At 36.2% G+C, this 26,727-nt stretch overlaps 1 protein-coding gene across 4 annotated transcripts in view; it reads right to left on the bottom strand.

Moving 5' to 3' along the window:
* The window catches only part of UBE2E3 (ubiquitin conjugating enzyme E2 E3), an 89,980-nt gene that overhangs the window by 28,070 nt on the left and 35,183 nt on the right, over positions 1 to 26,727 (bottom strand). The window lies entirely within an intron of this gene.

Here is a 26,727-nt window from a genome sequence, read left to right as displayed (position 1 = left end):
ATGTGTTATTTCACGCAATTGCTACCAGATGAATAAGTAAAGCCAAGTTCTGTTTTCCTTTTCTTTTAAAATAATGATGTTCACTTTAGCTTTCATCAGATACTACTTCAACACAAAGCTTCATATTGTCAGAGACATCTCCCAAGGAAAGCTGGGCATAGAATGTGCTCCAAGTAGCACTGGAAGCTTCTGCTTCCTCAAAAGAATAAAAACCTCAGAAGAGTGATCATCAACAGTTTTTGGTTTCCAGGTCTGGCTAATGGGGTACCCGCCTGATACAGGTTGCCCAAAGCAGAAAATAACTTCTGGACGATAAGAACAGGTTACATGGCATTTCCAAGTCGGCTTTTGCTTTAGACAGAAACAACAGCATTTAAAAAGTCATTAGTCTAGAACCATTTAAATCAGGGAAAAAGCTGACCAAGTTAAACTGTCCCGTAGTCCTGTATTATAGGAGAAGGCACTAACATATTAACTTAGGACTCCTTTCAGTAGGCATGGTAAAATTTCAAAAGAACTATAATAAAACTGAAATAGTGTATATCTTCCAAAATGGATATAGAAAAAAAAATGTAAAAAAACCTAATAAACAAGTAAAAAGTCTTCAATAAATTTACAAAGGGAGAAAGAAAAAGGGGAGGAAGTAGTAAGACAGGGACAGAAAAAGAAAAACAGGAAGCACTAAGTAGATGGCAGAAACATACCCTACAACACAATAAATATAAACAGATCACTTTTCAGAGATTGTCAAACTGAATTCACAGGCATACACACACTTACATATACATACAGTAACATGGTATTTTTAAAAGACAAAAAAACAAAAGCTATGAAGATAAATGTTTCAATTTAAAAGCTATGAAGATAAATGTTTCAATTTATTGAGGCGTGTATCATTTAAAAAAAAATTTTTTTTAATGTTTATTCAATTTTGAGAGACAGAGAGCAAGCAGGTGTGGGGCATAGAGAGAGGGAGACACAGAATCCAAAGCAGACTCCAGGCTCTGAACTGTTAGCAACGAGCTTGACGCGGGGCTCGAACTCATGAACCGTGAGACACTGACCTGAGCCGAAGTCAGACACCTAACCGACTGAGCCACCCAGGCGCCTGTGAAGCATATCATTTTTAACTTGCTTTTACCTAATAAAATATTGTCAAGATACACCGCTAACAGGAAAGATGAGACAAATGCATACCTTCCTATACTTCTTGTTTTGTTTTTGATAAGTCAAGCAGGGAAAATAAATGAAAATATAGAATATCTGCACCACACAATTAATGCAGACATACAGAACTTTATATAATGGAGACATATAGAACCTTACACCTAACAATTAGAGAAGACACATTTTTCCCAAAGTACTGAAAATACTTACAAAATCTAACCATGTGTTAAGCCAAAAAGCAAATTTCATCAAACATTTAAAATCACGGTATCAGAGGAACCAGTAATTACAGGTAAAGTTACAGTGTGGGGGCTTAAAGTAAAAAAGCTGAAGATCAGCAAGCTAAACACCCTACAACTACAAAAAGAACTACAGTATAAAGCTACAATAAATAAGAAAGGAAGTTACAAAGGTAAAAGTATAAATTAGTGACACAGAACACAAACACAAAACACACAATCAACAAAAACACAAAATAAAAAGCTTATGCACAGCGAAGGAAACAATCAGGAAAACTAGAAGGCAACCGACAGAATGGGAAAAGATATTTGCAAAGGACATATCAGATAAAGGGTTAGTATCCAAAATCTATAAAGAACTTACCAAACTGTTTTGTTTTGGTTTTTTTTTTGGCTAAAACTCATAAAATAGACAAAGCTAACATAATACTGAATGAGAGACGGCACAAAACAACAGACATGCATAAATCTTAGACAAATGATCCTACTCTTAGAAAAATGTAAGTTACCAAAAGGAAGCTACTATGAGAATACTGCTATAATCAATGAAGTAACTGATTGGTAGTTATCCTCTACCTTTTTCTCCACCACAAACCACCACAAACGCAAAACTTCCAGTTCCAAGTATTATTTTACAGAGTTCTAACAAATTTTAACAGATCATTCAAATTTCCAAAAAACTCTTCTGAGGCCAATATAACTTTGGTATTTAAAAAAGCTTTAAAAAGACTTAAAAGCTAATCTCATTAATGAACACCGATGCAAAACTCCTAATAACAGACCATATACAAGAGTGTTTTTATTAAAAAGGAAAATATACCATAACCAAACTGTGATGTAAGTTATTTTGCCATCATAAAAATATACAAATTTAAATTCTCATATTAACAGATTAAAGAAAAACCATTATTATTTCTTGATAGCAGATAAACATTTGAAAAATTTAATAACCAATAAATATTTTACATAGGAACACCAGTAACAAAAAAAAAATATTTTCTTAGAAAATTAGAAAAAAAGGGGGACGGGACTTTCATTAACTTATATAAAGACTCACAAGAAACCTCACATTCAAAGATGAAAATTTGTATCATTCTTTTTTAAAATCTGGAACAAGACAGGAGGCACACCTATGACCTTGTAGACCTGAAAAGTACAGTAAGAAAAAGAACAGAATGGAAAAGGGTTTCAAAAAAATAAGGAAAACGGTCATTCAGATATAACAGGACTATCTACACAGAAAGCTCAAAAAGTACATAAGCAAATTATTGGATCTGATAAGACTGTAGGTAAGGGTGCTAGATATAGATACAAAGACAACAGAAAAAAAAATCAAGTTAATTTCTATATAGCAGGACAGGAACTGAAATTTTTAGATGATGTAATTTATAATACCATCAAAAGTATTAAACACCTAGCAATAAATCTAACAGAAATGCAATATTTATAGAGAACAAATTGTAACTGTAATCAAAGAAATCCTAAATTAGTGTGCTATGTTCATGTACAGTGAAGAGTCAACATTTTTAAAAATTTTACTTCTCCCTAATTTGATAAACATATTTAATAAAATTTCAATCAAAACTGCAATAAGAAATTTTCAAGGAGTTGATAAAATGATTCTCAAATTATATGCATGAGTTAAGCAGTTCTTGGTAGAGATGTGGATTCTTGCCCTACCAGGCATGAAGACTCATGAGAACTATGGTAATTAACACAGTATAATGCAGTATTTGTGCAGGGACAGACAACTTGATCAATAAAACAGAAGAGCTCAACATAGAAACACACATGTGGCACAAAAACAGACACACAGATCAATGGAATAGAATAGAGAACCCAGAAATGGACCCATAAACCTATGGCCAACTAACTTTTGACAAAGCAGGAAAGAATATTCAATGGAATAAAGACAGTTTCTTCAACAAGTGGTGCTGGGAAAACTGGACAGCGACATGCAGAAAAATGAACCTGGACCACTTTCACCATATACAAAAATAAACGGGATGAAAGACCTAAAACAAGACAGGAAGCCATCAAAATCCTTGAGGAGAAAGCAGGCAAAAACCTCTTTGACTTCAGCCACAACAACTTCTTACTCAACACGTCTCCGGAGGCAAGGGAAACAAAAGCAAAAATGAATTATTGGGACCTCATCAAAATAAAAAAGCTCTGCACAGCAAAGGAAACAATCAGCAAAACTAAAAGGCAACCGACAGAATAGGAAAAGATACTTGCCAACGACATTATCAGATAAAGGGTTAGTATCCAAAATCTATAAAGAAATTACCAAACTCAACACCAAAAAAAAACAAATAATCCAGTGAAGAAATGGGACAAAAGACATGAATAGACACTTCTCCAAAGAAGATATCTAGATGCCTAACAGACACGTGAAAAAATGTTCCACATCACTCATCATCAGGGAAATACAAATCAAACCACACACCTGAGATACCACACCTCACACCTGTCAGAATGGCTAACATTAACAACTCAGGCAATGACAGATGTTGGCGAGGATGGGGAGAAAGAGGAACCCTTTTGCACTGTTGGTGGGAATGCAAACTGGTGCAGCCACTCTGGAAAACAGTATGGAGGTTCCTCAAAAAATTAAAAATAGAACTACCCTACTACCCAGCAGTTGCACTACTAGGTATTTACCCAAGGGATACAGGGATGCTGTTTCGAAGGGGCACATGCACGCCAATGTTTATAGCAGCACTATTGACAATAGCCTATACACACACACACACACACACACACACACACACACACACTCACTCACTCACAAATACAATGGAGTATTACTCGGCAATCAAAAAGAATGATATCTTGCTGTTTGCAACTACGTGCGAGGAACTACAGGGTATTATGCTAAGTGAAATTAGTCAGAGAAAGACAAGTATCATATGACTTCACTCATATGAGGACTTTAAGATACAAAACAGATGAACATAAGGGGAAGGAAGCAAAAATAATGTAAAAACAAAGAGGGGGACAAAATGTAAGAGACTCTTAAATATAGAGAACAAACAGAGGGTTGCTGGAGTGGGGTGGCGGGGAGGGGCTAAATGGGTAAGAGGCATTAAGGAATCTACTCCTGAAATCATTGTTGCATTATATGCTAACTAACTTGGTTGTAAGTTAAAAAATAAATAAATTATTAAAAATTAAAAGAGGAAAAAATAAAATAAATGAAAATAAAAAATAATTTTAAAAAGTAACACACATATACAGAACCATGAAATGACACAGGTGGCACTGCAGACACTGGAAAGAGAATTCAATAAACAGTATTAGAATACTAGAACAGTCACTCAGATGGGGAAATACAACTGGACCACTAACTTACACTGTCCAAAGAATCAATTCTTGACAGATTTAAAATAATATCCTCAAGTCCTTAGAGCAGGTAAACAGTTCTTAACCATGACATTTAAAAAGGGGTTAACTAAAAAAATAAAATTAAATTAAATTTAAAAAAAGGACTAACTATACAAGAGACTGGCAGAAACAAAGTTCATTGCACAGAAATAAAAGTTGGAATGGAAGATAAACATAAAAAATGTTCAACCTCATTATCACCCAGGAAAATGCAAAATTAAGCCATGACAAGACACCATTTTTACACACATGAATTAGGAAAAAATCAAAAGCTCTGAAAATTGTCAGTGTTAAAAAGCATACAGAGCAAAGGGAATTACTACACTCTGCTGATAGGATCGCACAATGGTGCATCATCTACTTAGCATTAGCTTGTATGGATGAACATAATACATACTCTGTGCCCCTCCCCCACGCACCCCCATTCCACTCCTAGATATACAACTAAAGAATCCACTCACATATACTGGAACACATGTTAAATAATCTTCACATTAAAATTCCTCATGACAAAATATTGAACACCCAATATTCCCTACTACAGACTATATCATGGTATATTCACATAATAAAATGGTATACAGCAGTGAAATTTACTGAACTATATATTTACATGCCATGACTCAAACCATGAAACAAGATTTAAGAGAAAAGGGAGTTTCTCCTCAAGGTAGCAATGTAGGAGGATCCTGAACTCCCCTCCTCCCATGGGCACACTGAAACTACAGCTACATATGGTCCAGTTCTCTCTGAAACAAACCTAAAATCTAGCGGAGTTATGCCTATACATTGAGTGAACAAGAAAAAACCCACAATGAAATGGGTAGAAGAGGCTGAGACATGGATCTTGCTATTGCTACCCCCCTGGTATGGAAATCCACATCAGGAGAAACCTCACAACTGAGTTTCTCCCTGAGAAACAAAGGGCTGCTTCTCCCTTAAGATCAAAGGTTTGAACCCCACATCTGGCACCACAACATTTAAAACCTGCACCTAAGAGATGGGCCCACAAAACATCAGCTCTGAAAGCCAACAGGACATATATCCACAATACCCACAAGGTTACTGCAAACTAAGAATCAGGTCTTAAGAGGCTCACACATATTCATGGAGGCTACACCACAGGACCCAGAGAAGCAGCTGATTGAAATACCCAGTCTTTCCATGAAAGAGGCCTAAGTGCTTATCTTGAAAGCTTCTAAGGGGCAGGCATCTAATTTAACACCTATCTACCAAAATATTCTCCAAAAAACTGCAAAGGCCAGTGGGCACTCCCTTTACCTCACTCCAGGTCATGGTATCTCCTAGAAAGGAGCTTATGCACATGTCTGGTACCCCCTTGACAGCCCAGCTCTGATGGCCAGCAGGGCTTGTGTTGACAGGTTCAACAGATGGCAGTAAACAAAGAAACAAGTTCTTAATTGGCTATCACCACAGAGCTCAGTATAGAGAGAGCAGAGAGAACATCTATCTCCCAGTGGTTCGTGAAAAGAGGTATAACTGCATACTTTAAAAGATACTACCTAAAAGCCCAGCTTCTAATCAACCTGAATCCATGTGCTGGCTGAGATCCTCCCCCTTGGAACACTGACAAATGTTAACACACCCTGAATTACTGGAAGCAACTAAGAACAAAGCAGGCTGAATGGACAATCACAAGATTTGAAAGACAACTAAGAGCTGGGGCAAGGTTTAACAATGGGGTTCATCTAAACTAGGCCATTCCTTTAAAACTGGGGGGGGGGGGGGGGGGCGGTAGCTGTTTTATCTAATGCATAAAAACCAACCCAGAAAGTCAAGGAGAATAAAGAAACAGAGGAATATCTTCCAAATGAGGGAAGATAAAAACCTTAGAAAGAGACCTTAATGAAACAGAAGTGATAAAAAGTTCAAAACAGCAGTCATAAAGATACTCACTGAGGTCAAGAGAACAATACATAAAGACAGTCAGACTTCCAAGAGAGAATATACAAGAAAATACCAAACAGAGGCACCTGGGTGGTTCAGTCGGTTGAGTGTCCAACTCTGGATTTGGGCTCAGGCAATGATCCCAGGGTTATGGGATCAAGCCCTATGTTGGGCTCTGTGCTGACCATGGAGCCTGCTTGGGATTCTCTCTCTCTTTCAAATAAAAAAACAAGAAAGGAAAATACCAAACAAATCATACAGCTCAAGAATATAGTAACTGAACTGAAAATTACAATGGTGGGTATTCAGCTGACCTTAGGATCAGCCACCTTAAAGACAAAGCAGTAGGACTCATCCAATCAGAGCAACCACAACCGTTTAAAAAAAAAAAAAAAGACAAAGAAAGAAAAAAGAGTGGAGATAGCTTGAGGAACTTATTGGACAACATCAAGTGTACTAACATTTGCATTATGGAGTCTCAGAAAGAGAAGAGAGAAATACAGAGGCTGAAAACTTTTGTGAAGAAATAAAGACTGAAAACCTCACTAACCTGGAGAAGGAAACAGATATCCAGATCCAGGAAGCCCAAAAAGGTCCAAATAAGATGACTCCAAAGAGACCCACATCAAGACACATCATAATTAAAAGGTCAAAAGTAAAAGACAAAGAGAAAATCTTAAAAGCAGTCTGAGAAAAAGCAGTCTGGTTTGTAACATACAAACCATAAGTGGATTGTTTAGCAGATATTTTGCAGGCCAGAAGGGACTGGAAAGATATAATTCAAAGTGCTCACAGAAAAAAAAGAAAAGAAAAAAGAGCCAAACAAGAATACTCTACCAGAAAAACTGTCCTTCAGAATTCAAAAAGAAAGTTTTCCAGACATGTCAAAGCTAAAGGAGTCATCACCACTAGATTGGCCTTACAAAAAAACGTTACAGGGACTTCTTTTTTAACCTGAAACTAGAGGGTGCTAATTAGTAACAGAAACACATATGAAAGTACAAATCTTTCCTGTAAAGCAAATATAAAATAAAATTCAGAAAATTCCACTGTTGTAAAGGTGGTCAGTTGATCATTTGGGAATCTAGTTTGAAGGTTTGAAAAATAAAAGTAGTGGTAACTATAACACTTTGTTAATGGATACACAAGACAAAAAGGTGTTAAGTAGTGGTAACATAAACATAAAACATGGAAAAAGAGAGTAAAAATGTACACACTTAGAATGAGTTCATTCAAAGTTAAGTTGCTATTAAAATGAACTGTTAGAAGTCATTTAATGTAAGCTTCATGGTAATCACACAGCACATCACTACAGGAAATAAATCACAGGAGGCGAGCAAGAGAAGAACAAAGGAATTTACAAAACATCCAGAAAACAATTAACAAAATGGCAGTAAGTCCATACCTATCAATAATTACTTTAAATGTATATGGACCAAATTCTCCAATCAAAAAGCAAAGACTTTTTGCACTAAAAAACCCACAGCTCCCTATACATTCACTCTCAAGATTCACTTTAAATATAATGACAGAGACTGAAAGTAAAAGGATGGAAAAAGAATCCATGCAAATGGAAAGCAATCAGACAAAATAGACTTTAAAGACAAAGAATGCACTGAGAGACAAAGAAGGTCATTAGATGATAAAAGAAAACCCAACAAGAAGATAACAACATTTGTAAATACTTATAAACCAAACATAAGCACCTAAATATGTAAAGCAAATATTAACAGGTACAAAGGGAGAAATAGAAATAAAACAACAGTAGAGGACTTTAATACTCCCTTTTAATCAATGGGCAGTTCATCCAGACCAAAAATCAACAAGGAAACAGCAGCCTTAAAGGACAGATTAGACCAGATAGGCTTAGACATACACAGAACATTTCATCCAAAAGCAACAAAATATATCTTTTCAAGCACACATGGAACATTTCTAAGATAAATCATGTTAGGCCATAAAACCACTCTTAATAAACTTGACTGAAATCCTATCAAGCATCTTTTCCAACTACCATAGTATGACACCAGAAATCAATTATAAAAAGAAATATGTGAAGATTAAACAATACGCTACTGAACAACCACTGGGTCAAAGAATAAATTTTTAAAAATTTAAAAATACCTTGACACAAATAAAAATGAAAATACAATATACCAAAGCTTATGGAATGCAGCAACACCAGTTCTAAGAAAGAGGTTCATAGCACTAAGTGCCTACATTAAGAAGAAAGAGGTCAGCGGCACCTGGGTGGCTCAGTCAGTTAAGCGTCTCACTTCGGCTCAGGTCATGATCTCACAGCTTGTGAGTTCGAGCCCTGTGATGGGCTCTGTGCTGACACCTCGGAGCCTGGAGCCTGCTTCCGATTCTGTGTCTCCCCCTCTCTCTGCCCCTCCCCTGCTCACGCTCTGTGTCTGTCTCTCAATAATAAATAAATGTTAAAAAAAAAAAAAAACTTAAAAAAAAAGAAGAAAGAGGTCAATTAAACAAACCTAACTATACCTCAAAAAACTAGGAAAAGAACAAACTAAACCAAAAGTTGAAGGAAGAAAATAACAATGATCAGAGCAAAAATAAATGACACAGAAGTTAAAAGATAAAGCAAAAGTCACTGAAACTAAGAGCTGGTTTTTTGAAAAGATAAAAAATAGACAAACCATTAGCCAGACTCACCAAGAAAAAGTGAGAAGACTCAAAGTTAGAAATGAAACAGCAGATATAACAATGGATACCAGAGAAACACAAAGGATCATGGGCTAATATTAACAATTATGCACCAACAGACTGGACAAAAAGAAGTGCATAAATATCCAGAAACACACAACCTACCCAAGATGTAATCATGAAGAAATAAAAAATGTGAACAGACCAATTACCAGTGAATTAGTAATCAAAACCTCCCAACAAACACAAGTCCAGGACCAGATGACTTCACTGGTGAATTGTACCAAACATTTAAGAAGAATTCATACCAATCCTTATCAAATTCTTCCAAAAAATAGAAGAGATGGTAACACTTCCAAAGTCATTTTATAAGATCAGCATACTCTGATATCAAAACCAGACAAGGACACTACAATAAAAGAAAATTACAGGCCAATAACCCTGATAAATATAGATGTAAAAATCCTCAACAAAACATGAAGAAATCAAATTCAACAATACATTAAAAGAATCACATACCATGATCACATTAGACCTATTCCAAGAATGCAAGGATGGTTCGATCAGTCAATGTTATACACTACATTAACAAAATGAAGGATAAAAATCATTATCACCTTGGGGTGCCTGGGTGGCTCAGTTGGTTAAGCATCTGACTACTGGGCTGACTGTTGGGTTTCAGCTCAGGTAATGATCTCACAGTTGGTGAGTTTGAGCCCCACATCAGGCTCTGTGCTATTAGCTCTGCTTCAGATTCTGTGGTCTCTCTGACCCTCCCCCACTTGCACTCTGACTCACTCTCTCTCTGGAAAAAATAAACACTAAAATTTAAAAAAAAAAAAATCATTATCATCTCAATGGTTGAAGAAAAAGAATCTGATAAAATTCAACATCCATTTATGATTAAAAACTCTCAAGAAAGTGGGTATAGAGATTGTACCTCAACATAGTAAAGCCAATAATCTCAAGCACATCATACTCAATGAAAAAAAGGTTAAAACTTTTCCTCTATGATAATAAGATGATAACTACTCCCACCACTTTTATTTGATACAGAATTGAAAATTCTAGCTAGAACAATTAGGCAAGATTAAGACATAAAAGGGATCCAAACCAGAAAGGAAGAAGTTAAATTGCCTCTGTGCAGATGGCATGACATCATATAAATACAACCCAAAAGATTACACCAAAACACTGTTAGAACTAGTAAGTAAATTCATTTGCAGGATACAAAAAAAAATCAAATACACAAAACTCAGTTGAGTTTCTATACACTAACAATGATGTAGCAGAGAAATGAAGAAAATAATTCCCATTTACAACTGCCATCAAAAAGAGTATCTAGGAATAAATTTAACCAGGAAGGTGAAAGACCTTTAAAATAAAAACATTAAGACATGATGAAAGAAATAGAACAAATAAATAGAAAGATAATCCATGCTCATGGATTACAAGACTCAAGATTATGAAAATGTCCAAACTGCCCAAAGCAATCCTCAGTCAGTGCAATCTCTATCAAAATTCCAATGACATTTTTCACAGAAATAAAACAATCCCAAAGTTTGTCTGGAGTAACTTCTAAAGACTCCAAATAGCCAAACCAATCTTGAGAAAAAAGATTAAAGCTGGAGGCATCACACTTCCTAATTGTGAACTTTATTACAAAGCTATAGTGATCAAAACAGTACAGTATTGGCATAAAAATACAAACATGAAATGAATAGAACAGAACAGAGTCTAGAAATAAACCCATCCAGGTTTAGTCAATTGATTTACAACACAGGAGGCAAGAATACACAGTGGGAAAAGGACAGTCTCTTCAATAAATGGTGCTTGGGGAAACTGGACAAACGCTTGCAGAAGAGTGAAACCATACCGTTATCTCACACAATATACAAAAATCAACTCAAATGGATAAAGACAAGAAGGTAAGACCAGAGACCATAAAACTCCTAAAAGAAAACATACACAGTTAAGTTCCTTGACATCAGTCACCAATAGCAAAAGCAATGATAGAAAAAAATAAACAAGTGGGACTAAATCAAATTTAAAAGCTTCTACCCAGCAAAGGAAACCATCAGCAAAATGAAAAGGCAAACCACTGAATGGGAGAAAATATCTGCAAATCACCTATCTAATGAAGAAGTCAATATTCAAAATATATAAAGAACTCATACAACTCAAAAGCAAAAGAACTATCTGATTAAAAATGGGCAGAGGATCTGAATTCAGTTTCCTAAAGACAGATGGCCAACAGGTACATGTAAAGAAGCTCAATATACTAATCAGGGAAAAGCAAATCAAAACAACAGTGAGGGAGTACCTTACACCTGTTAGAATGGTTATTATCAAAAAGACAAAAAATAACAAGTGTTGGGGTTGTGGGGAAAAGAGAATCCTTGTGCACCATTGGAGGAAATATAAATTGCTGCATCCACTACAGAAAATAGTACAGAACTTACTCAAAAAAATAAAAATACAACTTCCATATGATCCAGCAATTCTACTTCTGGGTATTTATCTGAAGGAAACGAAAACACTAACTTCAGTAGATATATCCAATCTCATGTTCATTGCAGCATTACTTACAACAGCCAAAACATGGAAGCAAACGAAGTGTCCACTGATGGATAAAGAAAATGTGGTTTATATATGGAAGGGAATATTAATCACCAATAAAAAAGAATGAAATCTTATCCTGTGCAACAACATGGATGGCCCGTCAGGGCATTACACTAAGTAAAATAAGACAGACACAGAAGGACAAATACCGTATGATCTCACTTACATGTGGCATCTTAAAACCAAAACACCAAATTCATAAATATACAAGTGTATAAATACAGAGAAGACACTGGTGGTTTCCAGAGGCAAGGGGAATGGGGAATGATCTAAATGGGTGAAGGTGGTCAACAGGTACAAACGTCCAGTTGTAAAACAAGTAAGCCCTGGGTACGTAATACACAGCATGGTGACTACAGTTAACAATACTATATGTCAAATTGAACGCTGCTGAGACTTAAAGGTTTTCATCAGAAAAAAAGATGTTTGATTATATGTGGTTATCAATTATCAATGTTAACTAGATTTACTGTGGTGTCATTTTGTAATATGTACATATATCAAATCATTTTTATAAACTTGACTAATATGTTATACATCAACATATCTCATTAAAAAACCTTTTAAAAAACAATGATAAAGATAAGAAGATTGCAGAAAGTCTACTTCAATCCCATGAATCATGAGATGATGACCTGAGCCAAAATCAAGACTCAGATGCTTAACCAACTGAGCCACCCAGGTGCCCAAGAACCTGTATTTTTAAAAGAGTAAGGAAGTAATTTTTAAAGCTCTCATCTGGATGAGGGGAAGCACAGGACTGGATAAAGATGAACATTATAGATAGATTCAACGATTTGTTCTGGTTCAAAAGTGAAGAAGTTATCAATGTTTATTATTATGTTCATAACCTGTGACACTTATTCTTTTCTATGCATTATGTGCTGCATAAATACTTAAAAGTATACTGACATACAAAATAAAAGAGTATACTCTTTCTGTAGAATGAAATGACTAAGAAAGTAGAGCTATAGTGATGCTGGAGTGAAAGATAGAAAATAAAAGTCAGCTGAACTACATTCAGCTTCAACAGCGTATTTAAAAATAATAATAGGAACTGGGGCTTTACTGTCAATCTACAAGACTTATAAAAGATACAATATTCTCTAGTACTCCTGCTTCTCATAATTATATGAGTTTTTTTTCCTCAGACCTTCAAATAAAAAAAAATTTCTAGCCTCAGTGATGTATGAGCAACAAAAACTTTTTAAAGTCTACAAACAAATGAAGTCTTGTATTTTTTTTAAGTTAGAGTTCAGAATTAAACGACTTGACATCTAGGAATTCCTGGTGAAATCTTCTCATTTAATAGGTCAAATAGCTCTCCTTTCAAATTTATTTGGCATTTTTAATTATGGTTAACCATGCCTCTCAATTTTAAACAAGAGGTTTGGCTGGTCATGATACCTACTAGCATCTTATCCAGAAAAACCAAAAGCAGGGCATTAGGACTATAAAACTTGTCCACACTTTTTGTTACAATCGATCTTTCATTTTAAGATCTAATTTATACATACATGCACACACATAAATTATTTGCTACCAATCTGAAATTCACATACATTGCAAAATATATAACCTTTAACTTTAAAAGTTACAGATAACATTTTATTATTTTTTTAAAGTTTATTCATTTATTTTGAGAGAGAGTGCACATGTGGGCGGGGGAGGGGCGGAGAGAGGGAAGGAGAGAATCCTAGACAGGCTGTGTGCTGTCAGTGCAGAGCAGAGCCTGATGTGTAGCAGGATCCCACAAAGGATGAGATCATGACCTGAGCCAAAATCAAGAACTGGATGTTCAACTGACTGAGCCACCCAGGTGCCCCACAGATACTGATTACCAAAAAAATTTCCAAATAAATATTTAACAGACATATTAAGAACATTCCTAAATGAAGTGTAAATTAGAAAGACTAGATAAAATTAGAAGTTTGAATATTGTGCAAAATTCTCATTCACAAATCTTACAAATAAATAATTAGCTTCATGGACAGAGATATTTGACTGATTAGTAAAATTCAAATTGAAACATTTAAAATAACAATTGCCTGGGTAACTGGTTATCAGCCTTACCTACGCAATAACTATAAAAATTCTACAAAATGCCATATGGTCAACAGACTCAAATTAGACATGGACTTCAATCAATATCAAACTAATAGAAGTTTATTGACAATATATGTACAATACATTAGTAATGCCATTACCACAGGTTTAATTAAACACAGTCAACAGTGCTTGACGCAAAAGACATATGTGTCTCAACTACAAAGAGGCCAGAGACAAACATTTACATTAATGGCATTATTGCAACTTGAAGAACACTAATTAATCCCATCTAGTCCTCATTAGATGCAGCTTTTCCATCCTCTTGTTTCTCAACCTTTGGAGGGCATTTCCATGGATTATCAAAAAATGGCTGAAAGATCTAATAACTGACTGACAGAAAACACACACACACCCCTCTTCCCTACCTTCGAACAAAAGACATACAGAAATCAGCAGAAATCCAAATGCTCCATGAGAGAGTATAGTTGTCTTTTCAGGGAAATTAACTGAAGCAGTTACCTATGGTTTATTCAGTGTCTTCTTAAAATTAAAAAAAAAAAAAAATTTTCAGATTACCAAAAAAAATGCCGAAACAATTTTTTTAATGCTTATTTATTTTTGAGGGGGGGGGGGTGTGGGGGGGGGGGAGTGAGCAGGGGAGGAGCAGAGAGAGAGGGAGACAGAATCCAAAGCAGATTCCAGGCTCTGAGCTGTCAGCATAGAGCCCGATGGATGGCTCGAACTCACAGACTGCAAGGTCATGACCTAGGCCAAGTCGGACACTTAACTAAGCCACCCAAGCATCCACCAGAACAATTTATAGAATATGTACTCTATATCTGGAATACTCAAAAACTTGTTTTTCTGTTTCCATGAAAATGTCTACAAATATTAGCCTCAAATCATTATATTCCAAATTTTTGACTAATCTTTCAAAGGGTTTGAGTTTGCTTTTTCAGTTTTTCCTGATGTTTTAATTAGAACTATTTATGTATTCATTATCCCAACACACTTGATCTTACAACAAGACCTTCAGTTGTCTCTTCAGTTCTTTTTTTGAACAATAGTAAGTTATTTATTTACTTTGAGAGAGAGAGAGAGAGAGAGACAGCGAGCGAGCAGGAGAGGGGCAGAGAGTGTGAAAGAGAGTGTGAATCCCGAGCAGGCTTGCACTGTCAGTGCAAAGCTGGACATGGGGCTCAATCACATGAACCGTGAGGTGATGACCTGAGCTGAAACGGAGTCAGACGCTTAACCTACTGAGCCACCCAGGCGCCCCAAGTCTCTTCAGTTCTATCACCATTTTATTAACTATTCTATGGACTCTCTAAATGAAATAAAATTGCTTCTTGGTATTATTCAAATTTTAACATTTTTGTGAACGCTAAAAATAATCTGTACACATTTCAGACAAAATGTGAGTGCAAGTTTATGTGAAAATTTCCATAAATCCATTTCCTGCTCCTTTGAAAACTGTTTCCATATAAAACTGAACTTACAGTGTCTTAAAAACAAAAAAGAAAGGGCTATACATTGATATTAGACCTGTTCTCACAGAAGATAAGGTGTGAATTTAAATTTTTTTTCTTTTTTATTAACTCTAACAGATTGTCAATAAAATGCATCTCTACTGCTAATGTATGTAGATGTGATTCTCAAATATTATTAATAGCCAATAATATGATTCAAATCCTGAATTAATTTAATATAATGACCATGTATTTCCATAATTTCTGAGACAAGTTCAATAACACAGCATGGTAGCTGCTTAAATCCAGAAAGTGATGTGGTATTTAACAACCATAATTAACAGTACCTCTAAGATAACTGTTCAAAAAGTGTACCATAAGACGCATACATTCCAGGCAATTATACCTGTTTTCACAATAAATCAGGTAGAAAAATATTCAAGTTATTTTGCCTAACAAGGCTAAACACATTTTAACACCAAATACCAAGGAAAAAAATAGTTAACATCTTCAATGACAAAATCAACATAATGACGCCATGAATTCTATTCATTTGTAAATAAAATGCTGGTAATAAAAATGAAAACATGTTCAGAAAACAAACTCACTTCACTGACTATATGTTATTAAGAACAGGATTTCTGCTCTATTTAGGAGAGTGTCTAGGCTAGTGAATATGGTGAGGAATTCAAGTACCTTGGGCAAAGTGGTCTGGTTGTGTACCTCTAAACAGTGTTGTCCCTAAAAATTATTTGCTATTTTTTATTCTCCAAGATTACTTCCACATTCGGTCCCAAGAGCCCTGACCACGTGTGAATGACTGAAGCCACATAAAATGGTTATGCAGGATTCTAAAACTCTGGTTAATAAAACTATTTTTTCTAAATTGGCTATCCTGCCAATGGGAATATGAGAATTATTCTGCTACTGTTCTACTTCTATTGATAGAGCTACTGTGAAATAATATTATATATCACAAAAACCTATTTTTGAAATTGTATTTGAATTACTACATACAGGTGGTCACTGTAAAATTTTTAGTTTTGTGGTAGGTTTTTAACATTTTCATAATAAAATGCTGAGAGAAAAACAGATTTCTAGAACACTGACTCATATCTACCCAGCAGCATGTTGCAATTACTCTTTACAAAATCATTATATATAAAATATAAAGTTTGAAAATAAATTGAAAAAAATGCAAAGTGTAATTTATAGTTCTATAATTCTATTTTACTGTAGCTTTACCTATCTTGGTTACTGCTCATTCATTCCATGATGACTGAAACTCAGTTTCTAAAATACTAAATATTAAATCTTCTTTTTTGAACACTTTTCTGTATTATTTTTCATAGAAGACAAGTGGATGACAGGATGGCAGGATGGAAGGATAGTCTCACTTTTTCCCTAAACGAAGTCTTAATCCATAATTCACTTTAAGAACCAATCTTATATATACACTGTCAACCATTTTCTGAGAACAAGTCAGTCAAAAGACTAATCTTGGAAGAAGATAGAAGAAGATATTAAAACAAGTATGTTTTGGGGAATGAAAGCTGGTACAGCCATTCTGGAAAACAGTATGGAGGTTCCTCAAAAAACTAAAAATAGAACGACCCTACAACCCAGCAATTGCACTACTAGGTATCTATCCAAGGGACACAGGTGTGCTGTTTCGAAGAAACATATGCACGCCCATGTTTATAGCAGCACTATCAACAATACTCAAAATATGGAAAGAGCCCAAATGTCCATCGATGGGTGAATAAAGAAGATGCGGTGGTGTGTGTGTGTGTGTGTGTGTACATACACACACAATATAGTGTGTGTGTGCATTCATATGTATGCATACATACACACACACATATGTATACATATGTATGCATACATACACACACACACTACATAGTATTACTCAGCAATCAAAAAGAATGAAATCTTGCCATTTGCAACTACGTGGATGGAACTGAAAGGTAGTATGCTAAGTGAAATTACAGAAAGACAAAAATCATATGACTTCACTCATGAGGACTTTAAGAGACAAAACAGATGAACATAAGGGAGCGGAAGCAAAAATAATATAAAAAGAGGGAGGGAGACAAAACAGAAGAGACTCATAAATATGGAGAACTGAGGGTTACTGGATGGGTTGTGGGAGAGGGGATGGGCTAAATGGGTAAGGGGCACTAAGGAATCTACTCCTGAAATCATTGTTGCACTATATGCTAACTAATTTGGATGTAAATTTAAAAAAATAAGAAATAAAACAAGTTAAAAAATAAAAAATAAATAAATAAAAGAGAGAGGATTAGGACTTTGCTTTTGTAAATAGGCACAAACACCAAAATTGAAAACTTCTTCAAAAGATACTATTAAGAGAATGAAAAATAGCCCACAGAATGGGAGAAAATATTTGCAAATTATATGTCTGATAAGGGACTTGTATCCAGAACATATAAATAACTCCTACAACTCAACAATAAAAAGACAACCTAATTTAAAAAAATAAATAAAACAAGTATGTTTTAAAAAATCCTTTGGGGGGTGCCTGGGTGGCTCAGTTGGTTGAACATCTAACTTTTGATTTCGGCTCAGGTCATGATCTCACGGTTTGTGAGATCAAACCCCATGTCAGGCTCTGCACTGGCAACACAGGGAGCCTGCTTGGGATTTTCTCCTCTCTCCCTTCCCCTCCCTGACCTGTGCTCTTTCTCTTTCAAAATAAATACATATGGGGCACCTGGGTGGCTCAGTCGGTTGAGCATCCGACTTCGGCTCAGGTCATGATCTCACTGTGTGAGTTCAGACCCCACGTTGGGCTCTGTGCTGACAGCTCAGAGCCTGGAGCCTGCTTGGGATTCTGTGTCTCCTGCTCTCTCTCTCTCTCTGCCCCTCCCCGGCTTGCCCTCTGTCTCTCTCTCTCTCTCAAAAATAAACATCAAAAAAAAAATTTTTTAGAAAGAAAGAAAGAAATTGAAGCACAAAGAACTTAATAGACCTAAATGCACACATCAAGTAAGAGATGATACTAAGATACAGCCCATGCTCTTAACCCCTTTACTATACTGAATGTCCCTGATTTTTACACCCAGAAATACCTGGAGGTTGGGAGAGTGGGGTTACTTAAAGAGCATGACTATAACTGAGTAAAATAGTGTAAGACATGCTGCATGCTCACTACAATGATCAAAGTCCTCTGTCTTCCTTCTCATACCATACAGTAATTCATGATTAAGTTCCAGATTCCTCATCATCAATGAAAAGGGCAAGGCATTAAATTGTTCGTTACAAATATCACTGATAATAGAGATTTTGTTGCTACACTGAGAAATCAGAAGACAAGGAGGATGTACTATTTACCATAAACATAAACTTAGGAAATTAAGATAAAAATTATCTGAATCCAACCATAACAACTTAATAACTTAACTTAATCATTCTTTCACTGTTCCGTATATAGTTGATCCTCATTCATTCACGGATTTTGAAATTGAATTCACCGACTCCCCAAAATGTATTTATATACTCCAAATAAACACTAGCGGTGTTTTTTTCAGTCATTCGAGCCATATGTAGAGTGGCAGAAAATTTGAGTCCCAGCTGAGGTAGAATAAGGCAATACTCTGCCTTCTTGTTTCAGCTCTCATACTGTAAGCTGGTATTCTTTTCAAGGTCTACTCAGTACCACATTTTTCGCATTTTTGTGCTTTTCACTGTTTGAAATGGCCCCTAAGCACAGTGCTGAAGTGCTGCCTAGTGTACCTAAGTGGAAGAAAGCTCTGGTGCACCTTAAGAGAAAATACACATGGTTCTATCAATAGGCTTCATTGAGGCATGAGTTATATAGTGCTACTGGCCGTGGGTTCAATATTAATGAATTAACAATATGTATTAAATATGGTGTCTTTAAACAAAAACATAGGGGTGCCTGGGTGGCTTGGCTGGTTGGGCGTCCTACTCTTGATTTTGGCAGAGGCCATGATCTCATGGGTCATGAGATTGAGCCCACATTAGGCTCCACGCTTAAGATTCTCTCTCTCCCTCTTGTTGTCACTGTCTCTAAACAAAACAAAACAAAACAACCTTAAAAAAAAAAAAAAAAAAAGAAAAACCCAGGAATATACGTCCTATACTGACATGTTAATGAAATGTAACCAGAGGCTCACAGGAACCTAACCCTGTATTTTTTCTAGGAGGAATGGTTCAGTGTTCACCAATTCAATGTTCATGGCAACAGAACCACTGCAAATAATGATAATCAAATGGATTTCCTTTTGTAACCATCTGATAAATCTTCCTGAAATGAAAAGAGCTAGCAAAATTAATCTTATTTTCAAGAGTCTTACCGAAATGCTTAAATTTCCCAACTATCAGATAACAAACATTCTTTTTAAAAAAGGTGGTCCATGGGGCGCCTGGTGGCTCAGTTGGTTGAGCGTCCGGCTTCGGCTCAGGTCATGATCTCACAGTTTGTGGGTTCGAGCCCCACATTGGGCTCTGTGCTGACAGCTTAGAGCCTGGAACCTGCTTCAAATTCTGTGTCTCCCTCTCTGCTCCTCCCGCTCATGCTCTCTCTCTCTCTCTCTCCTTCAAAAATAAAATACATTTAAAAAATAAAACATTTAAAATAAAAATAAAAACATTTTAAAAAACTAAAAAAAAAAAAAAGGAGGTCCATGATTCCTAAAGTATTACCATAACAAACATTAATTGAAAGCTTTCAATACACATTCCCACTTAAGTTCTAATGTCATTGTTAATGCTATATTACCCCATCTGTACTGCGTCCTAATGATTTCCAAAATGATACACACATTATCTTATCTTTGTAAAAGTTGTAAGTGAGGTAAGGTAGCTTTTACTCTTAATAAAACAACTGATCAAAAGAGAAAAATTGGTGGTTTCACATACAAGCAACACTAATGTCATGGATTCTCAGGACTGTTACTCTGAATCTGAAGATGCACTTGGAAATCATTTAAGTAAAAAAATTTCAAAAACATTTTCCAACCTACATATGGTTCCTGAAAAAGATGAAATATAAACCAATAGAAATAATTAGTCTAAAAGAATATTAAGGAATCTATCAGTTCAAATATCACTAATCACTTTACTCAATTCCATGACCACAGGTATTAATACATTACATACACAACTAAAAAAAAAGTTGTAAGAATTATTTACAATTATTTTAATAATTTTTAAAATGTAGATTAAGAAAAGTATAATTTAAATGGATATATAATATCAAGAAAAAAACAACACTCCACTGAGATTAATAATCTTGTTTGCCAGTAAAAGCACCACAATCCTGACTTATGTTTTTTAGTTGCAACTATGTTATTATACAGGCTGGACCACAAAGATTGGTATCCTGCTGAAGCAATTATCTACTCCTTATTTCTGTACCCATTAATCCACCTTTCTCCAAATAATTACTGCTTTTTTATGCATGGTTGTCTATAAAACTATTGACAAAGTATGCAACAATCTTTTCATTAATTTCAGAAACATTAAAATACTAAAACATTTCTAAATAAAATACTATGAAACAGGGAAGGATAAAATTCCCCCTTTCTTTTCTGCCTTCTGTCATTCTCTAAATCTAAAAAGTTAATAAAAATTATAATCTACCCAGTTAGATTTTATACTAACATCAAGGAATTCCTGGATATATTAAGGTGAATTTAAAATTTGCCAGTTCCGGGGCACCTGGGTGGCTCATAGTAGGTTAAGCGTCTGACTTTGGCTCAGGTCATGGTCTCACAGTTCGTGAGTTCGAGCCCCACATTGGACTCTGCTGACAGCTCAGAGCCTGGAGCCTGCTTCAGGTTCTGTGTCTCCCTCTCTCTCTCTGCCCCTACCCCACTCACACACTCTCTCTCAAAAATAAGTAAACATTCAAAAAAAATTTTTTTCTAGTTCCTATGGCTAATATTTTCTTTATGCATTACATTGAAATCCACTTTTAGCTGTTCACCAAAAGTTCTTTCAGCCTTATACGAAAACTAGTTTGAACATTTCCCCTGCATCTACACTAGGGCTTTTATTTGGTCTTAGACACCAGAAACAAAAAAAAGTTCGGTAACATTTGCTCAACAGATGGAAAGGTGTAGTGGCAGTGTTGAAAGAATTAGGAAATGACAAGTAAAAGGACAATAATTTGGTTTTAGTACATTATTATTTATGATCATAATCTTAATAGTTGTGATGGGTTGAATTGTGTCTTGTCCCTCCCCCCAAAGATGTGTTGAAGTCCTAACCTGTAGTACTTCAAAATGTGACCATATTTGGAAACAGAATCAAACAGAAATCATTGCTGAGATCATACGTAAGTAAAGTTGGCCCTTAATCCAATACAGCTTCCACCTTTATAAGAAAAGAGACACAGACACACTCAAGAAAGTGGCCATGCGACAAAGGAGGCAGAAACTGGAATGATGTATCAATTAGCCAAGGGATGCCAGCAGACACCAAAAAGTTAGAAGAGGCAAGGAGAGATTCTCCCCGACTAGTTTCAGAGAGAGCACAGCCCTGCCCATACCTTGCTTTTGAGAACTTTGGGCCCCCAGAACTGTGAGACAATAAATTTATGTTTAAACCCATCCAGTTTGGGGTATGTTGTTCAGGAGCCCAAAGAAAGTAATACATCAACTTCCAAAAAAAAAAACAAAACAAAACAACAACAACAACAACAAAAAACCCAACACCTAATAGCAATTAAGTAGACCAAAAAAAATTACTGGTGCGTTATGCCCTGCAATGAAAATGAGTTTTGCTCTAATTACAAATGAAGTTCCCAACTCCTCGGAGTTCTGTGGTTGCCATTGTTTCTTCAAAATGCAAAATTAAAATAAAATCCATGCTGTGTTTTCTGAAGTAACAACTTGAAACAATAAGTTAAGAATGCCACTGCACACTGTATTTTCAAAGTTTGAAAGTTTATACTGGTAGGAGGGAAAGAGATTAATGCAAAGTTAATATGCTTCTGAGTGACATTTATGGGCAGAAAATTTTGAGCACTGGCTGAACATGCTCCATGATTTAATGTCTGTCAACTAAGAATTTCACAGACCCATATTCTCATCAATTTTAGAGCAGCAAGGGAACTTCAGAATTTGTTTCCAACTTCCTCATTTTATAATGAAAAATCCGAGACCAGGAAACCTAGATCTCTTCTGCTTCTAGCCTAGACAACTGATTCAGGAAAATAATTCTCCCCTATACAAAAGCCATGAGCTCTTCTAGATCCTCCAGATACTGAGGGAAAACAAACAAACAGATAAACACTATGATCGTTTATTGAAATATTACCACTGTATCAAATCAAAGATGAAGAATCCTGGTTGAATGACAAACAAGAATGAGAAAACCTAAACTAACTCCTGGGATTAAAATAATTTCCTTATTCAAGCTCTTCAGAACCTGCTTATATTAAAAGGTCTAGTAAAATAACGAACATTAGAAACTGAAACAAAGGGTGCCTGGGTGGGTCAACTAGTTAAGTGGACTAAGGCTCAGGTTCATGAGTTCAAGTCCCACATCAGGCTCTCTGTTGTCAGTACAGAGCCCTCTTTGGATCTGCTGTCCCCCTCTCTCTCTGCCTCTCACACATGCACACTCTCTCTCTCTCTCACTCTCTCTCAAAAAAAAGAAAAAGAAAAGAAAAAGAAAAGGAAAGAAAGGAGAAAGGAGAAAGAAAGGAAAGAAAGAAAGAGAAAGAAAGAAAAAGGGAGAAAGGGAGAAATTGAAACAAAATGTAAAGGTGTCAGCAATAAGAAAGGCACACAGTTTTAACTACCTACACTTTCTGCGTCCTTAGGCCCAAAAGCTAATAATGAATTAAACATCTACATTGAAATACATGTATATACACACACATATATATATACACATGTATATAAATACACAACACTCCTGTACATGTACAGTACACACTACATCTTCCTATAGGTCAAATATATTATGTATACAGATGAAAACACTTTTTAAATGCTTATTTTTGAGAGACAGGAAGAGACAGAGCACAAGCGGGGGAGGGACGGAGAAAGGGAGACAGAGAATCCAAAGCAGGCTCCAGGCTCTGAGCTGTCAGCACAAAACCCAACGCAGGGCTTGAACTCACGAACCATGAAATCCTGACCTGAGCCAAAGTTGGATGCTTAACCAACCGAGTCACCCAGGTGCCTATAGAGATGAAAATATTAACCACATTTGTAAACATGGGTGCTTACATGTGATATGTATTTATGTATGTATGCATGTACAACGCCAGAATACACTCTTCCCAGAGAGGCAGAATCTTTAAATATAAATGGTATTCTTCATATTTTAGTGTCATAAAGTACTACTGTAATATAATCTTATTAGTTATTCAAGAACAGCCATTTTAGAAAATATGGCCAATGAAATACCAAAAGCAAAGCAAAAGGAAGTCCAATAGGCACCAATGAACCCAAAGCACAGTCAACTTGGCAGTCTCCTTACACAGAACTAGGTAAAAATAAAAGGACAGAAACAAAAACTAAGGTGAACTTCCATGTAGAAAGAGAAGGCAGAAAGTAAATACTGTAGAAAGAAAATGGAGAAAAAAGTAAACCAAACTGAGAGGGAACTGGAAGATGACTGTTGACAACATGAGAGGGAGGATTCCTGTGACCCAGAAAACCTGAGGCAGTGGGACACTCAGTGTCTCAGGTCAGTCACTCTCTTTATAGAGGCAGACTGTCCCCCCTCCCCCTGCTCCTATCCTCTGATTATGAAAGCCCCCCTTTTTAGCTGGGAGTTGAAAACCAAGGCAAGCTACAGGAAAGTATTATTAAATTAAAGAAAGTTTTGAGCCTTTTTTTTTACTTAGCACTGTTTATAAATAAAAACATGTTAACACAAGAGACTAGGAACCTCTACACAAAACCGGTCAAGGGAGAAAGCCAGAGCTAGAAGGGACAGATGAATCAACTCTACAAGTAACCATATTTACCAAAAGGGTGGTGTACATATGACTACCACACTGAAAAAAGATGATTTCAGACAGTATACAAATGGTCTTCTGAAGAAAATTTCCTAGAACTGTACTACTCATGGTCCAGTCTTAGGAGAAAAACAGTTGGTTTAATACTGGAGAGAATCATACTTGGTTCTCCACCCCTGTGCTCCCAACTCAGCCTCTAGGGTCCCAACCTTAGATGTACCCACACCTAAGCTTTCACTTTGGAACCTCTCCAACCGGCCCTGCCCTTCCCTGTCCCACTGATCCCCCCGGGGCCTCAGCCTTCACCTGAGCAGTCCTTCGATCTCTGGAGAGCTCTGGCCACTGCCTAGCTTTAATCTGAGCTCCCAGTCCAATGCTTCTTCCCTACTTCCCAATCCCTGTGTCCCCTCTTCAGGCTCTACCATCCTTCCCTCTCCCAGAAAGTGTTCCATCCCCTCCGTTCCAGATTCTGATAATCCAGGTGCCACTCCTGGCCCAACTCTGTCTCCTAAACCCCACCCCACCACCACCCCATCGCCGTACCCCGCCCACCACACTCTTTTAAATCAAATGCAGGTGCTCCTGACTCTATTCCCATCTTCTTGTATGTGATACAGTTCTCAAATGGGATCCAAATTGCCAGTCCCAAACCTGCTTCTCTGAAACGTTCTGACATTTCCAGGCTCTGGCCTCCAACTCAGAGAGATTTTTCTCTCTCCGGTCCCTTGGTTCTTCCTATCTTTCAAGTAACTTTTTCTTATTTTTTTCTAGGGAAGGAAGGAGAGAGCTCCTTGCCTTTTCAGTCTTTCATACCAGTTGTTTAGTTTTATCAGGCAGTTTCCTTCTGAAATAAATTTAAGTAAAATATATATAAAGAAAAATACCAAATAACAGTAATAGTGACACACTGATAACACAACAGTTGTTAAAATGGTACAAAATGCATGAAGTTTGTGACATACTAATGCCATGTCAAAAACATCAGTCTGGGGGTCAACAGCCTTGAGTTCTAGCTTTATCACTTGTCAACTCACCCAGCTTCATCTGTAAAATGGAACTGACATGGGCAGTCTCATGGGACGCTTGTAAGGATTAAATGAGAAACTACTAAGAAAATGACACTGTGCCTGTCACACAGTTGCGGCTTAATAAAGCTGAGTTTTGTCATAGCTCTGACTGAGAAGGTAAAGGTTTGTGCAGCTAAACGAGTAGCAAATTTAGGATTAAAATTCAGTCCTTCGAACACGAAACACATTACAGTGTTCACTACCACTCATTTCAAAGCCTGCATATGAATGCCAGTGACAGCATGTAGATATTTTATCTTCCTACGAATTTCTGTAACTTGATAAAACTAGATTAACTGGACAAATTTTAATCTTCACTGGCAATTACTCCAATCTAGTTTTCATAGCTCTAACACGCTCCCTGGTATTTTACAACATTCTCCATAGGGCGAGAAGAGGACCCAACTTCTACTTTGGGCTCTTACAGTATAGTTAGCTGCAATCTCTGTGAATCTTATCTCTAATAAGTGGGGCAAGGACCAAGTGACCGCTTACTGATTATACCCATTTCAGACTACTTTGCATTCTTTTAAGTAATTGCCAATTTTTTGTTACCATTCACTTTTGACGGAATCTGTAGCATCTGTTTTTTAAATGTCTATTACTTCTTGGGGACTTTCTAAGCCAATTAGCTTGTTTTTACCAATTCTTAACTGTTGAAATGATAAATGCATAGTAAAACATAGTCTTGCCTTTATCATTTAATGGAAATTGTTCATTTTTCCAAGAATGTGGACATTGTCTTTTAACACTGCCACAAGCTTGTTTCCACAAGATTACACTTTACCATTTGTTTCACCACTTGTTTTTTTGTTTTGTTTTGTTTTAAATAAAATCCTTTAGGGGCACCTGGGTGGCTCAGTGGGTTGAGCGTCTGACTTTAACTCAGGTCATGATCTCGCGGTTTGTAAGTCTGAACCTCACATGAGGCTCTGTGCTGACAGATCGGAGCCTGGAGCCTGCTTTGGATTCTATGTCTCTCTCTCTCTGCCTCTCCCCTGCTTGCTCTCTCTCCCTCTCTCTCAAGAATAAATAAACCTTAAAAATATTAAAAAATAATAATAGCAATATAATGTTTTACATTTGTACATCTTTATTGCAAAAATCCATCAAGTACTATCTATTCCTGATCTTTTTCAACAAATACTGCAGTTATTGACAAATGCTCCAGATTTATTGGAACCAAA

This window comes from Acinonyx jubatus, chromosome C1 (assembly GCF_027475565.1).
Source record: "Acinonyx jubatus isolate Ajub_Pintada_27869175 chromosome C1, VMU_Ajub_asm_v1.0, whole genome shotgun sequence".
Taxonomy (NCBI): domain Eukaryota; kingdom Metazoa; phylum Chordata; class Mammalia; order Carnivora; family Felidae; genus Acinonyx; species Acinonyx jubatus.
This window is presented reverse-complemented; position numbering and strand designations above follow the sequence as displayed.